General features: G+C 45.1%; 1 protein-coding gene across 2 annotated transcripts in view; it reads right to left on the reverse strand.

The window, feature by feature from the left end:
• Nucleotides 1–21509, reverse strand: part of SPON1 (spondin 1) — a 1048567-nt gene that overhangs the window by 390265 nt on the left and 636793 nt on the right. The window lies entirely within an intron of this gene.

Consider the following 21509-nt stretch of genomic DNA (forward strand, 5'->3'; position numbering starts at 1 on the left):
TTGGAGGGCAAGTCTCATGCCAGCAGCCGCGTAATTCCAGCTCCAGTAGCGTCCACTAAAGCTGCTGCAGTTAAAAAGCTTTTATAAGGATCGAGCTCGGCTGTCCACCGCAAGGCATCCTAGTGCCAGTCCCAGCCCCTATGCCTTGGGGTGCCTCCTGATGCTCTTCACTGAGTATCCCGTGGTCCCGAAGCATTTCCTTTGAAAAAATTAAGTGTCCAAACTACAGGTGGTGTAGCTTGCTTAACAGCCGGGATAATCCGCTGACTAGCAGACACTGCTACTAGGCACAAAGTATTTCCTGGGCTAGATGCAGTTAAAAATTTGTAAGTAGATACTCTCGTTGGATGCTGAGAAAGCATTCCATAGAGTCTCCTGGCACGCCATATATGATTCTCTTAAAAAGCTTGGGGTAGGGGTCTAGGGGACCCTTTTATAGCCAAAATCATGGCCCTGTATCACAATACGTCACCTAGGCTGAAGATAAATGGAACTGTAGCACCGAGGGCTCGGTTGCTACAGACGTATTGCACCTCACCCAGAGGTGTGATATCTCACTCTCAGATAAGGATGGAGTGTGGATCAGGACCCGACACCTGCATGCATTACACCACATTGCCGTGGGGCAGGGCGACCAATATGCCCCTGAGATGGGCACGACAGTCCCTGTCCCTGGCTGGAGTGGGGGGAGGGAACACTGAGGAAGGGGAACCCTGCAGTGCAGGAGCAGGGAGGAAGCAGTTCCTGGGTGCATTGAGAAGGGAGTATAAAAGGTGGGCACCATCTTAGTTCAGTGCAGAGAAGTCTGAGCAGAAGTGGCAGGGAGCAGGGGCTCTGCATGAGCTCTGCTCCGGAGGCGGGCCTAGTAACAGAGGCCCAGGCCTGCAAGAGGGAGAAGGAAGGAAGAGGAGCGGAGAAGGCTCCAGGAACGAGGAATGAAGGGATCCCAGGGGTGCGGACGGGCGAGTCGCCACCGCACGCCCGAATCCACCTGCGTGGAGGGGTCAGGCCAAAGGGGGAGACCGGTCCCCGAACTAGTGGAGGCAGGAAACGACCCTCAGCTAGAAACCGGAGGCTCTGACATTTTATGTGGCGCAGCCCCTTGCTCCACCCGCTAGGAAGGCACCACATAGGGTCAGGGAAACTGGCGCCAAGTTTACCAAGAGGAGGCCCGAGGCAGCCGGACAGAAGTGTTGGTAAGAAAGGCCAGACAAAGGACACACAAAGGGGGTCCTGTGAAGTGCTCCAAAGTTATCTGGGAGTTGTCTGAGCCCCTCACCTGGTGAGCACAGTACGACGTGGGCAGCCGTTACCTGCAGACGTGGTCTGGATAATAAGAACTGTGAGTAAAGGCCCTGAACTGCATCACTGACTCCGTGTCGTTACTGCTGCTGCCCTGCACCATCACCCCCATCCTCCGCATACACTGCCCTGAGGCTATACTCCTCCCGTGGGGAGTTATGCTACGCTCTGCTGCACCCACAACACCAGCCTTAGCGGTCTGCCCTGTAGCGGCGGTTCACTCTGACCGCAATCCACGGGTGGCGTAGTCGGACATTTAAACATCAAAACCACATAAATAGTTCCGCCACTGGTTTGACCGCCCTGAGCCACGGAACCGGATCGCCGCCACGAAGACTACAACCACCAGCATCCACCAAAAAGGGTCCGGCTCCGGGTGTCCCAAGGCCCAGGGGGTGCGTCAGAACATTTTCATCACCTTTCACAATCACCAATGGGACAAGGCAGGGATGTCCTCTGTCCCCTCTCTTATACATCCTAGTGACGGAGCACCTGCTCTCATCAAATCGCCATAACCCCAATATTAGGTGGATTGAGGTGGGAGGCACCGAGTACAAGTGCTCTCTATTTGCTGATGATGTCCTAGTATATATCACTCAATCACATATATCCATCCCTGCTGTTATGGCTGAAATAGATCACTTTGTTACATGGTAAAATTTTAAAATCAATGCAGCGAAGTCTGAGGCCCTCGATGTCTCCCTCCCTAAATCCATATAGGATTTTATCCAGTCCAACTTTCCCTTTGCCTGGCCCTCACAGGGTATCAAATACTTAGGAATTCCTATTCATAGAGACCTCTCCCATCTATGTTATCTTAATTTTGGGCCCTTTATTGAACAATTCCATACAGACCACGGTTGGCAAGTTAGAACTGTAAGATTCACTACGTGAACCACTGGTGTTTTGTGGAAAAGCACATGTACACCGCGTTCCAAATTATTATGCAAAAAGTGTTTAGGAGTGATAAGGGAAGAATTTGTTTGTTTGTCAGTTAAACTCATTGATGGTGATGTGTGTCAGGGCTCTTTATATCACTGTAAGCAATTGCAGACACCTGTGCTAATCAGTTTGGCAGGTGTGTCCAATGAAAGGCAAGACTACTTAAGAAGGCTCTCTCACATTATTAAGCAGCCTACATTTTCTGCCAAAATGGGAAAGAAAAAGGATGTGTCGGCTGCTGAGAAGCAACAAATTGTGGAGTGTTTAGGTCAAGGCATGACTACAATCAACATTGTGCGATGATCAGGATGAAGTGTCTTGGCAATCAAGAAGTATGTAGCTGATTCACAGTACACACATGTGCGTGCTGATAAGGGCAAATTGAGGACTCTTTCCTACAGGCAATTACGTCAGGTTGAAAGAGCAGCGGCAAAAAAGCCTTGTCATAGCAGCAGACAAGTTTTTGAAGCTGCTTGTGCCTCCAACGTCCCCCGAACAACAAGATGCAGGGTCCTTCGGAGGTTTGCAGCTGTGCATACGCCATCCTGTCGACCTCCTCTATCCACTTCACAGAAACGGCTCCAGTGGGCCAAACATTACATGAAGACTGATTTCAAAACTGTTTTGTTCACGGATGAGTGCCGTGCAGTGCTCGATGGTCCAGATGGATGGAGTGGAGGATGGCTGGTTGATGGACACCCCACGCAAACACGGCTACAGCGCCAACAAGGAGGAGGTGGAGTAATGTTTTGGGCTGGAATCATGGGGAGAGAGATTGTCGGCCCCTTTAGGATCCCTGAAGGCGCTAAAGATGAACTCCATAATGTATGTGGATTTTCTCAAACAGCACTTCCTGCCATGGTTCAAGAAGAAGAACCGTGTATTTCACAGCAAGATCATTTTTCTGCATGATAATGCACCATCTCATGCTGCACATAAAACATCTGCATCTCTGGCTGATATGGGCATAAAAGGGGACAAACTTATGGTGTGACCCCCATGCTCCCCTGACCTCTACCCCATTCAGAACCTTTGGAGCATCATTAAAAGGAGTGTCTATGATGGCGGGAGGCAGTTCACATCTAAGCAACAGCTCTGGGAGGGTATTCTGTCCTCATGCAAAACAATTGAAGCAGAAACCATCCAAAACCTGACAAATTCAATGGACGAGAGAGTTCAGAAGCTCCTTTCGAACAAGGGGTCCTATGTGAAAATGTAACATCACCAAGAATAAAGTTTTGAGTTGAAAACTGTTTGATTTCAGTTTCTAACAACCTGCTAATGCTTATAATTTCAAAAATGACCATTTTTTTGGTCTTTATTAAAATGAAAAGGTTGATCGAAAAGTTTGGGGGATCTAAGAGTGTGGCAACCCAGTAGTCATGATTACTTCGAATTATGACAATATGAGGGTCATGCTGCAGGTAGTGCAGCAAGAAGGCACTTATGTGTCTTGCGCATCTCGGAGCCCCAAAATTATTTTCCGGGCTAGATGCAGCTAAAAATTATTTTTAATTTTAAATCTGGTGGAGCTTATTATAGATGGCCTAATAGGATCAGTGCTGCACACTGCTACAAAGCCCAAATTATTTTCCAGTCAAGATACAGATAAACATGATTAGTAATTTGAAAGCTTAAAACGTTTGGTAGGGTGATTTTAACCAATCATCAAGCTTTTACTCTCCCCAGGATGACACAGGGGTAGAAAAGTCATTTCGGATCCATGATTTGTTCATCTTTATGAACGTGAGTCTGTCTACATTATCAGTGGAGAGCCGCGTGCGCTTATCTGTCAGCACACCACCAGCAGCGCTGAACACACGTTCAGACAGAACGCTGGCTGCGGGGCATGACAAGATCTCCAAGGCGTAAGTGGCTAGCTCCGGCCATTTATCCAGATTGGAAGCCCAAAAAGAGCAAGGGTCCAGTGACACAGTCGTGGCTTCAATGTTTACTTGGAGATACTCCTGTACCATCGTCTCTAGGCGTTGACTATGTGTCAGACTTCTTGTCTCCTGTGGCCTTACAAAGGATGGGCTAAAAAAGTGGTGAAATGATTCCGCAAAATTGATGTTACCAGCAGATACTGTGGTTCTGTTACGGTTTGAGTGCTGAACACTTGACGGTCCCACGGTTGGCAAGTTGGAACTGTGAGATTCACTACGTGCACCACTGGTATTTTGTGGAAAAGCACATGTAAGATTCTGCAACAGTCTCTGCTGATACTCCTGCATGCGTGCATCCCTTTCTATGGCAGGAATAATTTCTGCAAATTTACTTTTGTACCGGGGATCTAACAGTGTGGCAACCCAGTAGTCAGGATTATTTCTAATTCTCACAATTCGAGGGTCATGTTGCAGGTAGTGCAGCAAGAAGGCACTCATGTGTGTTGCGCATCCAGGAGCACCAAGTCCCTGTTGTGTTGGTGGCGAGGTAACAATCATGCTTCCTTCCTCTGTCCTCTCCCCCCAACCTCGCACAACAGAAATGTGATCAAGGTCTCCCTCATCTGATGAGTCTTCCATCAGTTCGTCCTCCACTTCTTCCTGGGCTCCTGCACCTTCCTCACTAGTTTGGCTGCTACCATGCGCCCTGGTAAAATCATCTCCCCCACCCTCACATGCCTGCCGCCTTGGTGCTGCCGACCGTCTGGACCTTGCAGATGTTAGCCCTTCCGCATACAACTCCTCCTCCTCTACTTCCTCCACCTCCTCTTGTGCCACCACCTGACTCCGAATTCTGTTTAACATGTGCTCCAGCATGTAAATCACCGGAATAGTCATGCTGATAATGGCATCGTCAGCACTAAACATCTTCGTCGCCATTTCAAAACTGTGCAGAAGGGTGCATAGGTCCCTGATCTGAGACCACTCCTCCAGCGTGATTTGCCCCACCTCTGAATCTCGTTGGCCCAGGCTATACGTCAGAACGTATTGCACCAGGGCTTGTCGGTGCTGCCACAGTCGCTGCAACATGTGCAGAGTTGAATTCCACCGGGTAGGCACATCGCATTTTAGCCGGTGAAGTGGCAGGCCCAACGACTTCTGTAGAGATGTAAGTCGCTGAGCTGCGGGATGCGAACGGCGGAAGTGAGCACACAGCGACCGTGCCCTCTGCAGAAGGCCATCTAGTCTGGGATAGTGGGCTAAAAATTGCTGGACAACCAGGTTCAACACGTGTGCCATACAAGGCACGTGTGTGACATTGCCCCGGCGAAGGGCCGCACCCAGGTTTGCAGCATTGTCGCACACGGCCTTCCCTGGTTTCAGGTCCAGTGGAGACAACCAATCATGAAATTGGTTCTCCAGAGCTGACCACAACTCCTCAGCTGTGTGACTCACATTTCCCAGACATTTCAATGTAAAAACCGCCTGATGACGTTGAGCCCTACTGCCAGCATAGTAAGGAGGTGTGCAGGATCCCTTCTGCGCAGTTAGAAAGCTTGTGGCATGACCAGACAGGCTTTGGGTGCAGGTGGAAGACCAAGAGGAGGTTGAGGAGGCAGAAGCAGTGGAGGAACTTTGACATAAAGAGGATTTACGCACAACTCGTGGGGAAGGCAAGACTTGGACAGCAGCCCCTTGTCCTGCTGTCACCATAGTTACCCAGTGCCCAGTCAGCGACATGTAACGCCCCTGTCCATGCCTACTCGTCCAAGTGTCTGTGGTGAAATGCACCCTGTCACACACAGAGTTTCTCAAAGAAGCGGTGATGTTGTGTGCGACATGCTGGTGGAGCGCAGGCACACCTTTCTTTGAGAAGTAGTGCCGACTGGGCATCTGGTACTGGGGCACTGCGACGGACATAAGGTCTCGAAAATCCTCTGTGTCCACCAGGCGGAAAGGCAGCATTTCTGTAGCCAAGAGCTTGCAGATGGTGAAATTCAACCTCTTAGCTTTCTCATGGCTAGGAGGAAATGGTCTTTTACTTGTCCACATCTGAGGGACCGAGGGCTGGCTATTGTGCTTAGACGGGGTTGATAAGGGTGTCCCCGGCAAACTGCCGGTCTGTGAGGAAGATGCAGGCGGACATGTTAGGTTGCCTTGATCCAAAGGTGGTGCTATCGATGTCGGACAGCGCTCAACACCAGCTGGTGTTACCACCTCCAAAGAAAATGATGACCTGCCAATCACGCTGGCTGTTGCGGGTAAAGAGGTGGCAGGTCTGCGCCCCAAAACAGGTGTGACTGCTGTCCCCCCAGTCACAGAGGATGAAGAGGCCGCGGATGCACAAGATATGGCAGACGGTGGTTGGCCCGGCCGGCTAGGCCGCATTGTAGCACACTGAGCTTCCCACTGCAACTTATGCTTCATGTCCATGTGCCGGTTCATGCATGAAGTACTCAAACTATGTATTTTTTGGCCTCTACTTAGCTTTTGCTGACAAATGTTACAGATAACACGAGTTGGGTCATCTTTATCGATCTGAAAAAATGCCCAGGCTATGCAAGGCTTAGCACCCATGCGACCTGAAGAGCCACCACGACTTGTGGTGAGAGGCAGAGTTGTGTTTGAGGATGCAGTTGTTGACGTGCTTCCAGTACTACGTCTCTGTCCAGGAAGGCGCAACCTGACCTCGTCGTCACTAGCATCTTCCTCCACCTCCTCTGCTGACCTCATCTCTTGGCTGACTGTGGGTTGACAGTAAGTGGGATCTCCGACCTCATCATCATCACCCTGTGCGTTATCACACCCGTCGTCCTCAGAGCCAACCTGTTCCTGCCCTGACAAAAAACTAAAGTTGTCGCTCCAATCAGGTATTTGAGTCTTATCATCGTCTTCCTCATTGTCTCCACCAACAGGAGTTACAGTTTGGGAATGAGGGTCTACATTATGGTCAGAACCTTCTGCGTCTGGTCCTGGATCCGACTCATAAAGATTCTGGGCATCAGTGCAGATCATTTCCTCGTCTGGATTCACAGAAGCGCTGGAGTCGACCTCTGATTCCCAGGCTATAGTATGAGTAAACAGCTCTGCAGACTCAACCATCTGTTCTACCTCATACTCAGACGGGCAGCTGGAGATTTGGGAGCTGTGAGGAAGCAAGTGCGATTTGGGTGACACCTTTGAGGACTGGAGTATTTGTGATGTTGAAGTTGATGTGGAGGAGAGCCCACTTAAAGGAGCACTTGATATCCGTTGAAGCACCTGCTGTTTTTGTGCCTCATCTGGAATTTGTAGCGATTGTTGTGGCCGTAAGAAAGGGATCTTATCACATTGTACGCTAAAAGAAGTAGACATTTTAGTTTGGCTGGAAGATGGTCTTTCTTCTGCACCTACCCCACGGACACAACCTTTTTTCCCCTTCCCAACACGCCTATTCCCCTTTCCACCAGCAGCAGGCCTTTTTCCACTCATTTTGGTGGTTAACTAATTCACAACTCTGGAGTTGTTTGCACAAAAAAACAATGGATGGTAACCGAGCAGAGCTGAGTGGCCAAACTGTGGTATTAGGCCAAAACTATTGGCTGGGTTAGATGCAGAAAAAAATTATTTTTAATTTGCAACCTGATGGAGGTCAGTATAGATGGACTAATAGACCAAGTCCCACACACTGCTAGAAGCCCAAATATTTTTTCAGAGCTAGATGCAGAAATTTTTTTTATTCAATTTGCAACCTGATGGAGGTCAGTATAGATGGACTAATAGACCAAGTCCCACACACTGCTAGAAGCCCAAATATTTTTTCAGAGCTAGATGCAGAAAAAAATTATTTTTAATTTGCAACCTGATGGAGGTCAGTATAGATGGACTAATAGACCAAGTCCCACACACCGCTAGAAGCCCAAATATTTTTTCAGAGCTAGATGCAGAAAAAAATTATATTCAATTTGCAACCTGCTGGAGGTCAGTATAGAAGGACTAATAGAACAAGTCCCACACACTGCTAGAAGCCCAAATATTTTTTCAGAGCTAAATGAAGAAAAAAATTATTTTTAATTTGCAACCTGATGGAGGTCAGTATAGATGGACTAATAGACCAAGTCCCACACACTGCTAGAAGCCCAAATATTTTTTCAGAGCTAGATGCAGAAAAAAAATATTTTTAATTTGCAACCTGATGGAGGTCAGTATAGATGGACTAATAGACCAAGTCCCACACACCGCTAGAAGCCCAAATATTTTTTCAGAGCTAGATGCAGAAAAAAATTATATTCAGTTTGCAACCTGATGGAGGTCAGTATAGATGGATTAATAGAACAAGACCCACACACAGCTAGAAGCCCAATATTTTTTCAGAGGTAGATGCAGAAAAAAATATATTCAGTTTGCAACCTGATGGAGGTCAGTATAGATGGACTAATACAACAAGTCCCACACACAGCTAGAAGCCGAATATTTTTTCAGAGGTAGATGCAGAAAAAAATATATTCAGTTTGCAACCTGATGGAGGTCAGTATAGATGGACTAATAGACCAAGTCCCACACACCGCTAGAAGCCCAAATATTTTTTCAGAGCTAGATGCAGAAAAAAATTATATTCAATTTGCAACCTGCTGGAGGTCAGTATAGAAGGACTAATAGAACAAGTCCCACACACTGCTAGAAGCCCAAATATTTTTTCAGAGCTAAATGAAGAAAAAAATTATTTTTAATTTGCAACCTGATGGAGGTCAGTATAGATGGATTAATAGACCAAGTCCCACACACTGCTAGAAGCCCAAATATTTTTTCAGAGCTAGATGCAGAAAAAAATTATTTTTAATTTGCAACCTGATGGAGGTCAGTATTGATGGACTAATAGACCAAGTCCCACACACCGCTAGAAGCCCAAATATTTTTTCAGAGCTAGATGCAGAAAAAAATTATATTCAATTTGCAACCTGCTGGAGGTCAGTATAGAAGGACTAATAGAACAAGTCCCACACACTGCTAGAAGCCTAAATATTTTTTCAGAGCTAAATGAAGAAAAAAATTATTTTTAATTTGCAACCTGATGGAGGTCAGTATAGATGGACTAATAGACCAAGTCCCACACACTGCTAGAAGCCCAAATATTTTTTCAGAGCTAGATGCAGAAAAAAAATATTTTTAATTTGCAACCTGATGAAGGTCAGTATAGATGGACTAATAGACCAAGTCCCACACACCGCTAGAAGCCCAAATATTTTTTCAGAGCTAGATGCAGAAAAAAATTATATTCAATTTGCAACCTGCTGGAGGTCAGTATAGAAGGACTAATAGAACAAGTCCCACACACTGCTAGAAGCCCAAATATTTTTTCAGAGCTAAATGAAGAAAAAAATCATTTTTAATTTGCAACCTGATGGAGGTCAGTATAGATGGACTAATAGACCAAGTCCCACACACTGCTAGAAGCCCAAATATTTTTTCAGAGCTATATGCAGAAAAAAATTATATTCAGTTTGCAACCTGATGGAGGTCAGTATAGATGGACTAATAGAATGATGCTATGCCCAAAAGATTTTACTTCACTAGGTGCAGTAAAAAAATTGGTATTCTATACACAGGTGGTATATCTTGCAACACAGATAGGCTACTCCACTGACTAACACACTCTGCAATAGGCCAAAAAGGATTAGCTTTGCTAGATTCAGCCAAATGCTGTGAAAAAAACTTGCACAGCACTGGCACAGACCTGCCTGGCAAAAACTGATAGGAACTCATGTAACCTAGTCCTGAAAAGGACTCCAATTACAATTAGTCTTTACTCCCACAACCTATCTATTTAAGAGCACAGACCTCCCTGATAAAAGTCGTAGGAAATGCTGTAACCTAGTCCTTAAAAGGACTGCAATCACAACTATTCCCTACTCCCAAGCTATCTGTATATTTGTGCGAAAATTGGCTTGAAATTAACAAGGTATAGCGCACACAGCAACAGCGGTGCCGTCTAACACGCAGCTGCAGCAGTGAGAAAATGGTGGCGACGGGGAAAATGGCTTGGTCTTATAGGGCAAGGACATGTGACATACACTGCCAATGACACATGCCCTTGCTTGTGTGAAAAAAAGCACTTCGCTCCGTGTGTGCGCTGCTGATAGGCTGACAGATTGCACCTCCCCACTGCAAATGCGGGAAAGAGAAAAAAAAATGGAGATCTTCATTGTTCCTGCAGAGATCCATCCCCTGCCCCTCCCCCCACCCCGCTGTACACTCAAACTGCGTATTAACATAAATTTTCATCATTACTGAGAAAAAATCCAGTTATGATTTTGGTGCACGAACAGTTATCGAACATAACCTCGAACAGCCGAATTTTTCTCAAATTGTTCGTGTTCGCCGACCGGCTCGAACACCGCCCAAAACAGCTCGAATTTGAGATTGGCAAACAGTTCGAGTAGAACAACGCTCATCTCTAGTGTTAACCTGCGATTTCTGAGGCTGGTGACTCGGATAAACTTATCCTCAGAAGCAGAGGTGACTCTTGGTCTTCCTTTCCTGGGGGGGTCCTCATGTGAGCCAGTTTCTTTGTAGCGCTTGATGGTTTTTGCAACTGTACTTGGGGACACTTTCAAAGTTTTCCCAATTTTTCACACTGACTGACCTTCATTTCTTAAAGTAATGATGGCCACTCGTTTTTCTTTACTTAGCTGATTTTTTCTTTCCATAATACAAATTCTAATAGTCTATTTAGTAGGACTATCAGCTGTGTATCCACCAGACTTCTGCACAACACAACTAATGGTCCCAACCCCATTTTTAAGGCAAGAAATCCCACTTATTAAACCTGACAGGGCACACCTGTGAAGTGAAAACCATTTCCGGTGACTACCTCTTGAAGCTCATCAAGAGAATGCCAAGAGTGTGCAAAGCAGTCATCAAAGCAAAAGGTGGCTACTTTGAAGAACCTAGAATAAAAGACATATTTTAACACTTTTTTGTTAAGTATATAATTCCACATGTGATAATTCATAGTTTTGATGCCTTCAGTGTGAATGTTCAATTTTCATAGTCAGGAAAATACAGAAAAATCTTTAAATGAGAAGGTGTGTCCAAATTTTTGGTCTGTACTGTATGTACTGGGAGAGAAGGTCACAGATTTATGGAGGAGACAGGTTGTGGATGGCTTTGTATGCCAAGGTTATGGTTTTGAATTGGAGTCTCTGGGCAATGGGGAGCAAGTGAAGGGATTGACAGAGAGGAGAGGCCGAGGAATAGTGGGGGGACAGGTGGATTAGTCGGGCCGCAGAGTTAAGGATAGACTGGAGGGGTGAGAGAATGTTAGAAGGGAGGCCACAGAGCTGGAAGTTGCAGTAGTCGAAGCGGGAGATGATGAGGGCATGCACTAGTGTTTTTGCAGATTATGGTTTGAGGAATCTGCGGATCCGGGAAATTTTTTTTACTTGGAGTCGGCATATTAATCACCCTGATCCTCCTTCCTCCCACCATGCCGAGTACCTGGAGACAACTCATCCCACACTTGGACACTTCGAAGAGCTGTTCTGTTCATCTTTCCATTTATAGATTCTGGCCTCTAGCTTGGTCCGATTCAAGCAGGGCAACAGAAGATTGCATGTAGCAATGCCCAAATATTTGAGTAGCCATGGTCACCCGAAGGGGATGGTGGGAAAGTGCAATTATTGATGCAAGAGGTGGATGATGAGACACAATGGACAGAATGTCAGGAGGAGTGCAAAAACGTATGACGAGGTGGTGGACGATGAAGTAGACGCGCCGAACGCCAGATTCCAGAAACGGTGTCTACGGGTGACACCCCTGCCTCTTTCCCTGTTGTACGTGCATGCCAAATCTCCAGCCATGATGCAGGCGAAGATGCCTTCCACCCTGCACCTGTAATTGCACACTTGCAACCATTACTGTCAGCAACCACATCCACCTCCTTGTTCCAGCGCAGCGTTCAGTTGTCCCTACACCAGTCCTTGGAACGCAAGCGCAAATATGCAGCCACCCACCCAAATGCCACAATAATAAACTGCCACATTTCTCAACTACTTGCACTAGAAATTTTGCATTGTAGGCTCACAAATTACACAGGCAGTATTTAAAATTGTTTGCAGGTCACTGTAGGCAGACATATGAATACATAAGCAAAGCACCAAATAAAGCCTCTCCCCAAAGGTCCGCAACGTAGCACGAGCATATCATTATGTCAGAAATGAAAATAAAGACTATAAAAGAACCCCTGGACGGATTTCATCAACAAAGGTATCATTTTAGTCAGTGTAACTGAGCCCACGTGGCAGTTTATGTGGTTTACTAAGCATAATCCTGCTGACAAGTGCGCTATAACATTCATACTCTATGTGACTCAGTATAATGAGGTTATGTTCACATGTTACATTTTTTTCTGCAGGCAAAACCTGATCTCTTAGCAGTAAAAAATCTGCAGCCAAAATGCAGGTTTTGCTGCTTTTCATGCTGCATTTTAGCTGAATTTCACAAGATCCCAAAGTTCAGCTCTGTTTTCACCTTGGAGGAATAAGCAATACATGATGTTAGGCCACCAATGGAAGACATATCTGGAAAAGTAAAACATTTTTGCAAAAAAGGGCAATTTATTCAAATTATTTATGGGAAAAGGTTTTCTTTATGTTTATTACGTAGGACATTGTTTACTTTTATCACATATCATTAATTTATCACTAATTCAATTAAACTACGTTTGGAGTTGTGAGAAACAAAAGGATTGCTTTAAAAAAGTTATCTTTTAAGGTGAATTGGTAGGGTATTGCTTACTTTTAACACATAACATTAATTTCATTATCACCAATTTAATTAAATTATACATAGAGTGGAGAAATACAAAATGGTTGCTTCAAAAAATTAAGTGCAAATTACTATTATTCATGCTCATGTGACCATACCAAGATATTATAGTTTAAAGTTAGGAAAATTGCAAAAATAAATGAGTTTTACATTCTGCTGTACTTGCATTTTTTTCACCAAAATACTACAAAAACTGCTACAAGCGGTATTTTTGCAGCATTTTTGATTTTTTGGAGTTACTCATTGCTAGTGTTGAGCCACTCCCGTAGTGTTCGAGTTCGGTTCGGTTCGTCGAACACCCATATGTTCGCCGAACTGTTCGTCGAACTGTTCGTTGAACACCTTCGAACACCGTTAATACCAATGGCAGACAAACAAAAACACATAGAAATACATAGAAAACACCTTCAAAGGTGTCCAAAAGCTGACAAACTGCTCAGAAGACACAACTAACACATGGAAAAGTGACAAGTACATATAGTCATGCGAAAAGAAAAGAGGTGGAGGAGTAAAAGGAGGGGGAGACACAGATATAGGCATGTCATGCCCTTCTAAAACCAAAAAAGTGCGAAGCCGACAAGGCCAGTCCGTTCCTGCCCGTGTGACCTCCGTGTCTCCGGGTTTGTGCCAGAGCTGCGGTGGACCCTGCCGGCCAGCCCCCCTCTCCCAATACTGGAGCCTGTCCGCTGGTGGGTCGAGCAAGCCCCCCTGTGGTGGAGGCAGGTCTAAGCTTTTTAATTTAAATTGTCTCTCTAATTTGAATGAATACACTTTAAATCCTTTTACAAGGATCTATTGGAGGGCAAGTCTCATGCCAGCAGCCGCGTAATTCCAGCTCCAGTAGCGTCCACTAAAGCTGCTGCAGTTAAAAAGCTTTTATAAGGATCGAGCTCGGCGGTCCACCGCAAGGCGTCCTACCACCAGTCCCAGCCCCTATGCCTTGGGGTGTCTCCCCGATGCTCTTCACTGAGTGTCCCGGGGGCCCGAACCATTTCCTTTGAAAAAATTAAGTGTCCAAACTACAGGTGGTGTAGCTTGCTTAACAGCTGGGATAATCTGCTGACTAGCAGACACTGCTATTAGGCACAAAGCATTTCCTGGGCTGGATGCAGTTAAAAATTTGTAATTAGATACTCTCGTTGGATGCTGAGAAAGCACTCCATGGAGTCTCCTGGCACGCCATATATTATTCCCTTAAAAATCTTGGGGTAGGGGTCTAGGGGACCCTTTTATAGGCAAAATCACGGCCCTGTATCGCAATACATCACCTAGGCTGAAGAAAAATGGAACATTTTCATCACCTTTCATAATCACCAATGGGACAAGGCAGGGATGTCCTCTGTCCCCTCTCTTATACATCCTAGTGACGGAACACCTGCTCTCATCAATTCCCCAATATTAGGTGGACTGAGGTGGGAGGCACCGAGTACAAGTGCTCTGCATTTGCTGATGATGTCCTAGTATATATCACTCAAGCACATATATCCATCCCTGCTGTTATGGCTGAAATAGATCACTTTGTTACATGGTCAAATTTTAAAATCAATGCAGCGAAGTCTGAGGCCCTCGATGTCTCCCTCCCCAAATCCATACAGGTTTCCATCCAGTCCAACTTTGCCTTTGCCTGGCCCTCACAGGGTATCAAATACTTAGGAATTCGTATTCATAGAGACCTCTCCTGTCTATGTTATCTTAATTTTGGGCCCTTTATTGAACAACTCCATACAGACCACGGTTGGCAAGTTAGAACTGTAAGATTCACTACGTGAACCACTGGTGATTTGTGGAAAAGCACATGTACACTGTGTTCCAAATTATTATGCAAAAAGTGTTTAGGAGTGAAAAGGGAAGAATTTGTTTGTTTGTCAGTTAAACTCATTGATGGTGATGTGTCTCAGGGCTCTTTATATCACTGTAAGCAATTGCAGACACCTGTGCTAATTAGTTTGGCAGGTGTGTCCAATGAAAGGCAAGACTACTTAAGAAGGCTGTCCCACATTATTAAGCAGCCTACATTTTCTGCCAAAATGGGAAAGAAAAAGGATGTGTCGGCTGCTGAGAAGCAACAAATTGTGGAGTGTTTAGGTCAAGGCATGACTACAATCAACATTGCCAAGACACTTCATCCTGATCATCGCACAATCAAGAAGTATGTAGCTGATTCACAGTACACACGTGTGCGTGCTGATAAGGGAAAGTTGAGGACTCTTTCCTACAGGCAATTACGTCAGGTTAAAAGAGCAGCGGCAAAAAAGCCTTGTCATAGCAGCAGACAAGTTTTTGAAGCTGCTGGCGCCTCCAACGTCCCCCGAACAACAAGATGCAGAGTCCTTCAGAGGTTTGCAGCTGTGCGTAAGCCATCCTGTCGACCTCCTCTATCCACTGCACACAAGCAGAAACGGCTCCAGTGGGCCAAACAATACATGAAGACTGACTTCAAAACTGTTTTGTTCACCGATGAGTGCCGTGCAACGCTCGATGGTCCAGATGGATGGAGTGGAGGATGGCTGGTTGATGGACACCCCATGCAAACACAGCTACAGCGCCAACAAGGAGGAGGTGGAGTAATGTTTTGGGCTGGAATCATGGGGAGAGAGATTGTCGGCCCCTTTAGGATCCATGAAGGCGTAAAGGTGAACTCCATAATGTATGTGGAGTTTCACAAACAGCACTTCCTGCCATGGTTCAAGTGTTAGAACCCTGCTCTTAGTTTTTTCTATTTTGCTGGTCACATGACTTTCTGCCTATATAATCCAGCTCTGCCCTTCTGGCTTTGCTGGGCTTCAGTGTTACTTTTACTCTTAAGCTAGCCAGGTGCCTTGTACCTTTCTCTGTAGTTTGCTTGGTCTTTTGACCACTAGTACTTCTGTTTGTTTGTTTGTCTTTGCTCTGCTACAATTTCTGCTAGGAGGTGTCCAACTATATCCCAGTCCTTAGTTCTTGTAGGGACCCCTCCCTTATATCTATAGGTCTGCGTTCAGACTAGCCGAGGACTTAGGCGGGTCTGTTTTCAAGGAACAGGTCCCCCGCTGCATCGTAGGGAATCAGCTTAGTCCTATTGTAGGGACAGTTTTCCTATCTTTCCTTAGTGTTTGTAGCAAATCTTAACAGTAAGTCCAGCCCAAAAATAAAACACTCTAAGGAAAGAAATCCTGATTTTAGTATGGTGTCGGTTCAAGAGTTGGCTCAACGCCTGCAGGGACTGTCTTTGGAGGTGGCCGAGCTCCAGCAACAAGTGAGTAGCTGTCCTGGAGCGCATTTTGTTGAAAAGAAGGTAGGACTTCGAGATTTTTTTTATGGTAAACGGCAAGATTTTTTTCCTATAAAAACACTTGTTTATTATATTTTCGTTTAAGACCCAGATCCTCGGGGAATGAGTCACAGCGCATTGGGTTTATAATGTCACTTTTGCGCAAAGAACCACAGGGATGGGCCTTTTCTCTACAACCTAATGATCCGTGTTTTAGATCTGTGGAAGATTTTTTTTCTGCTATGGGGTTGTTGTATGATGATCCTGATCGAGTCTCATCTGCTGAAACTGAATTAAGACGTTTGAAGCATGGATCAGGTGATGTGGAAAATTATTGTACATACTTTAGAAGATGGTCAGCTGAAGTGGAATGGAATGACTCAGCTTTAAAATGTTTATTTCTTGATGGTCTAGGTGAAAGGGTTAAGGATCTGCTGATTGCCTTCCCAAAACCTGGAACCTTGCAGGAGGCAATGCAATTAGCCATACGTGTGGACAGGAGACTGCGTGCTAGGAGTAATGAAGAGAAATCTATTGCTATGGCAGCTCCTAGTTTTCAGAGGGTCTGTTCGGAGGGTGGAGAACCGATGGAGATTGGGGCGATGTCACCCCTCTCTCAGGAAAAAGATCGCAGGTTTGCTAAAGGATTGTGTTTCTATTGCGGTAAATCTGACCACTTTATTAAGAACTGTGTGCTTCGTTTGAACAAAGAAAAAAAAAAGAGGTCAGTTACGCCCGCATAGCCTGTTTAAACTCAAAAGGAGTATTTCTTTCTGGAAGCACCTCATTCCAGGAGGAGTTGATTGAATTTCGGGTATTTGTGGATTGTGGTTCTACACTCAATGTGATTGATGAGGGTTTTTTGGAAAAATTTAAATTAGAATCCAAACTTTTGTCATCTCCTATTTCTGTGGTTGCTGTTGATGGCTCTCCCTTGAAAGATATTATTCACAAGGTTTTTGAATTTCCCCTCACCATTAATGGTATCCACCAAGAGAATTTGGATTTGGCGGTATTAAATAATTTACCTGCTCCAGTGGTTTTGGGGTTACCTTGGTTAAAATTGCATAATCCAGGACTGGACTGGTCTACCAATGAATTTAAGTCTTGGAGTCCTAAGTGTTATGATAAATGTTGTAACGGTCGCATTGCTGCTGTGGAGAGAGGGGAATTACCTGTACCTATTCAGGAGTTTTGGAAGTTTTTTTCTGAGGAGGAGTCGCAAGTTTTGCCTCCTCATAGGGACTATGATTGTACTATTGAGTTTGTCCCTGGAGCTACTCTTCCCAAGAGTCGCTTATTTAATCTTACTATCCCTGAGAGAAAGGCCTTGGAGGAATACATACAGACAAGCTTGGCCGCCGGTCACATTAGACCTTCTAAGTCACCTGTGGCTGTTGGATTTTGTTTTGTAAAAAAAAGGACGGCGGTTTACGTCCATGTCTGGACTTTCGCAAAATTAATAAAATTACTGTACGCAATTCCTACCCACTGCCATTAATTCCTGACTTATTCAACCAGTTAGTGGGGGCCAAGTGGTTCTCTAAGATTGATCTCCGGGGGGCATACAATTTGTTACGTATGAAGGAAAGTGATGAGTGGAAAACTGTTTTTAACACTCCAGTGGGTCATTTTGAGAATCTGGTTATGCCCTTTGGTCTTACCAACGCACCAGCGTTTATTCAGAACCTTATTAATGACATCCTAAGACCGTTGATCGGTAAGAATGTGGTAGTGTATTTGGATGACATTTTGATTTTTGCGCCGGATCTAGAGTCTCATTGGCAGAGCATACGTGAGGTATTGCAGTTATTAAGTGACAATTCACTTTTTGCTAAGCTGGAGAAATGTGACCTCGCTGTGCAGAGAATTAGTTTTTTGGGCTACTTTATCTCCAGCGAGGGCTTTGAGATGGACCCGGTGAAGGTTCAGGCGGTGCAGGAATGGCCTAGGCCTATTGGTTTGAAACCAATACAGAGATATTTGGGCTTCGCCAATTATTACAGAAAATTCATTAAGAATTTTTCTATAATTGTTAAGCCGCTGACCGATCTCACCAGGAAAGGTGAGAATACGGTTCAGTGGACTACTGAGGCCATTGAAGCTTTTGTGTATCTCAAGGAGAGGTTCAGTTCTGCCCCCATCTTTATGCAGCCTGTTGAGACCAAGCCTTTTTTGGTCGAGGTTGATGCTTCTTCGGTGGGGGTCGGTGCTGTTTTGTCTCAGGAAAACAAGGATGGAGTACATCCCTGTGCTTTTTTTTCAAAAAAATTTTCTGAGACCGAACTTAATTATGATGTCGGTAATCGGGAATTGCAGGCGATTAAAATCGCATTTGAACATTGGCGTCATCTCTTGGAAGGTGCTAAATTTCCCATTCAGGTTTTTACTGATCATAAGAATCTGATCTATCTTGATGCTGCCAAGCGCTTCAATGCCCGTCAAGCTAGGTGGGCACTTTTTTTTTCGCGGTTTAATTTTTCTGTTACATACATCCCGGGTACCAAGAATGTAAAAGTGGATGCTTTATCTCGCAGTTTTTCTCCCATGGTTGGTACCGAGGAGGAGGAGAGCATTTTACAGGAAGGTGTTGTGATAGCAGCATTGGACTCCGTTGTGGAAGATGGGATTCTGAAAGCCCAGGAGGATGCCCCATCTAACACTCCCCATGGGAGGTTGTTTGTGCCTAAGAACTTTAGTAGAGATTTGTTTGTGGAGTGTCATGAGTCTCGGTTGGCAGGTCATCCAGGTATTTCGGAGACTAAGAGACTTGTAGATCGCAGTTTTTGGTGGCCTGGGTGGCAGAAGGAAGTCATTAAGTGGGTGCATCAATGTACTGTGTGTGCTAGATCTAAGTCTTCACATGCTCCTGCTGTGGGGTTGCTTTGCCCTCTGGAGGTTCCTAGTGCTCCTTGGACGCATCTTGCTATGGATTTTATTATTGACCTTCCTGCCTCTGAGGGTTTCACTGTTATCTGGGTGGTCGTGGACCGTTTTAGCAAGATGTGTCACTTGGTTCCCTTCATCAAACTGCCCTGCGCCAAGACACTCGCTAAGGCTTTGGTTAAAGAAATTGTCAGGCTCCATGGCGTTCCTACCGACATTGTTTCCGATAGGGGACCTCAGTTCGTGGCTCGTTTTTGGTGTGCCTTTTGTGACAGGTTGGGAGTCCATTTGTCATTTTCGTCTGGTTACCATCCTGAGTCTAATGGACAGACAGAAAGAAAGAACCAGGATGTTGAGCAGTTTTTGCGTTGTTTTATGGCTGACAATTAACAGGGGTGGTCTGAGTTTCTGCCACTGGCTGAATTTGCTCTTAACAACCATACATCCTCTTCTGCTGGGTGTTCTCCTTTTTTTTGTTGTACTGGGAGACATCCGTCATTTGGGTCATTCTCCAAATTGGTATCGGCTGTGCCAGAGGAGGAGAATTTTTCCAGTGATTTGGAGAGAGTTTGGACTGATGTATGTTATAACCTTCAAGAGGCTAACAAAAAATCCAAGAGGTACTTTGACAGGAAACGTCAAGAGGTTTTGTTTACTGTTGGTGACATGGTTTGGTTGTCCTCTAGGAATCTGCGGTTGAGGATTCCTTCTAAGAAATTGGGCCCGAAGTTTGTGGGTCCATTTAGGGTGCTTCAGGTAGTTAACCAATCTGCTGTTAGGTTGGAGGTTCCTACCTCCTGGAAGATTAATCCGGTGTTTCATGTTTCCTTATTGAAAAAAGCTGATGTTTCGGATAGGGACGCCACTGTCTCTGTTCCTCCGGTGGAGGAAGACGGTGAATATGAAATTTCTCGCTTTCTTAATTCTAGATGGCATAGAAGGAGATTGCAGTATCTCGCCGCTTGGAAAGGTTTCGGTCCTGAGGATAACTCCTGGGTAAGGGCGGATGATGTCTCTGCTCCTAGACTTGTCAGAGCATATCACAGGAGGTTTCCTGATAGACCTGGGCCTGGAGGATCCGGAGGATCCTCATGGAAGAGGGAGTACTGTTAGAACCCTGCTCTTAGTTTTTTCTATTTTGCTGGTCACATGACTTTCTGCCTATATAATCCAGCTCCGCCCTTCTGGCCTTTCTGGACTTCAGTGTTACTTTTACTCTTAAGATAGCCAGGTGCCTTGTACCTTTCTCTGAAGTTTGATGGGTCTTTTGACCACTAGTACTTCTGTTTGTTTGTTTGTCTTTGCTCTGCTACAATTTCTGCTAAGAGGTGTCCAACTATATCCCAGTCCTTAGTTCTTGTAGGGACCCCTCCCTTATATCTATAGGTCTGCGTTCAGACTAGCCGAGGACATAGGCGGGTCTGCTCACAAGGAACAGGTCCCCAGCGGCATCGCAGGGAATCAGCTTAGTCCTATTGTAGGGACAGTTTTCCTATCTTTCCTTAGTGTTTGTAGCAGATCATAACATCAAGAAGAAGAACCGTGTATTCCGCAGCAAGATCATTTTCATGCATGATAATGCACCGTCTCATGCTGCACATAACACATCTGCATCTCTGGCTGATATGGGCATAAAAGTGGACAAACTTATGGTGTGACCCCCATGCACCCCTGACCTCAACCCCATTCAGAACCTCTGGAGCATCATCAAAAGGAGAGTCTATAATGGCGGGAGGCAGTTCACATCTAAGCAACAGCTCTGGGAGGGTATTCTGTCCTCATGCAAAACAATTGAAGCAGAAACCATCCAAAACCTGACAAATTCAATGGACGAGAGAGTTCAGAAGCTCCTTTCCGTCCTATGTGCAAATGTAACATCACCTAGAATAAAGTTTTGAGTTGAAAACGGTTTGATTTCAGTTTCTAATAACCTGCTAATGCTTATAATTTCAAAAATGACCATTTTTTTGTTCTTTATTAAAATGAAAAGGTTGATCGAAGAGTGTGGGGGATCTAAGAGTGTGGCAACCCAGTAGTCAGGATTACTTCGAATTCTGACAATCTGAGGGTCATGTTGCAGGTAGTGCAGCAAGAAGGCACTCATGTGTCTTGCGAATCTAGGAGACCCAAAATTATTTTCCTGGCTAGATGCAGCTAAAAATTATTATTAATTTGAAAGCTGGTGGAGCTTAGTATAGATGGCCTAATAGAATCAGTACTGTAAACTGCTACAAAGCCCAAATTATTTTCCAGTCAAGATACAGATAAATATGATTAGTAATTTTAAATCTGGTGGAGCTTAGTATAGATGGCCAAATAGAATCAGTACTGCAAACTGCTACAAAGCCCAAATTATTTTCCAGCCAAGATACAGATAAACATGATTAGTAATTTTAAATCTGGTGGAGCTTAGTATAGATGGCCTAATAGAATCAGTA

Source organism: Phyllobates terribilis, unplaced genomic scaffold, assembly GCF_046119375.1.
Source record: "Phyllobates terribilis strain yellow unplaced genomic scaffold, ASM4611937v1 Scaffold_75__1_contigs__length_6962009, whole genome shotgun sequence".
Lineage (NCBI taxonomy): Eukaryota > Metazoa > Chordata > Amphibia > Anura > Dendrobatidae > Phyllobates > Phyllobates terribilis.